Source organism: Sinocyclocheilus rhinocerous, unplaced genomic scaffold, assembly GCF_001515625.1.
Source record: "Sinocyclocheilus rhinocerous isolate Xijiao unplaced genomic scaffold, SAMN03320098_v1.1 scaffold532, whole genome shotgun sequence".
Classification (NCBI taxonomy): Eukaryota; Metazoa; Chordata; class Actinopteri; order Cypriniformes; family Cyprinidae; genus Sinocyclocheilus; species Sinocyclocheilus rhinocerous.
In genome coordinates, this window is record NW_015642820.1 from 672122 (window position 1) to 673891 (window position 1770).

Here is a 1770-nt window from a genome sequence, read left to right on the forward strand (position 1 = left end):
GTTTAAAAATATAAATTACAAAGTATTTACAAAATGTTTTTAATTAAAAGCAATATTTTAAAACATTTCATTTAATTAAATATTCTTCATATATAGTAATTAGTAATATATATATATATATATATAGTAATATATAATTATTTAAAGAAATATTTTAAAAATATGATTTAACAATTAGGTAAAATGTACAAAATTTTAAAATGTAACTTTTTAGTTTTTTTTTTAATATTAATGTTTAATATTTATTTTCTTTAAAGGTGACATATCATGAAAATCTGACTTTTCCAGTGCTATAATCAGATCCCCAGCGCATTTACCAACCAAGGAAACGTGAAAAAGTTTTGTTTTGGTAAGCCTTTTTCTGCAAGCTCTGAGAAAATGAATGCGTCAGATTTCGCTCCCTTGGTGACGTTGCAAACGGATCTCATTATAATATTACTGCCCCTTAATCTGTACATTTCCACCCACGGCGCCGTTATTGTGTTTTTGCAAGCGACAACGGTGTATTAGTTCTAATGCCATGGCAAAAGTTTGAACAAAACATGCTAACTGTTCTGCCTTTGGCTGCACTGACAAGCACAGAACACTGTTTAGAGTCCCAGCCTCAGAGGAGACAAGAGCAGTGGATTTATTGATTATTTACTGTATATTGCTGCTGTCACACAGATCTAAAATAAACATGCATCCACTCAAAATAGGCATTTTCAAAATAATATAATAAATTATCTGTGGAGTATTTTGAGCTGAAACTTCACAGACACATTCTGGGGACACAAGAGACTTATATTACATATTGTAAAAAGGGACATAATATGTCTCCTTTAAATAGTTTTTTAAATATTTATTTTTAAATGTTTTTTAATTATTTGTAAATATTTATTTATTTATTCATTTAAATTTTATCCAATGGCTTATATAAAATGTACAAAATTTAAACATTTTACATTGATTATTTATGCCTTTAAATTATATATATAGTGTGTGTGTGTGTGTGTGTGTGTGTGTGTGTGTAGGGGAGACCAGGTATGGTTGTAACACTTTTTGTTTCAGCATCTGTAACTCGCTGAATTGTTTAGCTAGAGTGCTCAAACTTTTATACAAAATACCCAAATTTGTTCACTACAAAAGACACCAATTCAAACCTCTGCAAGAATATCACAGCCCTTATAAGCTGATGTCAAATACATAGAGTGCCTTTGTTACAATCTACCCCACTGCCGGGGTATGTTGTAACACTCGGACAAAAGAGGCAAAAACAGCAGCCACCTCATGAAGTTTGCTTCAAAAACAGGTTTATTCAAACAATCTAAAAGAACAATAAAAAACAATGTCGCACTTTCTACGAAAGACCACAGCTCAAATCCACTTTCTGTTTGATGCAGGAGTGTGTGCCTGTGTGCGTAAATTAGACTACTAGAAGAAACTTCCTTAACAATATTTATGCTCACTGAACACTCAACTCCAGTGTACCGAGGTAAAGAATATGTAGATCTAACAAAAAACTGTAAATTTGTGTGTGAGATTGTGTCTATGTATGCATTTTCTCAATCAGATTCAGAATGGTGTCAAACCAATGTTTTTAACCCTAGAGTACAGGCTTGGTGGATCCAGAAACTGCATAGGGCACATTTTACCCACATTTCCTTTGGATTTGAGCTGCCAAAAAAGCTCCATATAGACAACATGAAAGTTCTCAGTTCTATGTAAGGGAATGCTAAATTGTGTTACAACTTACATTATAGGTATATATATATATATATATATATATAT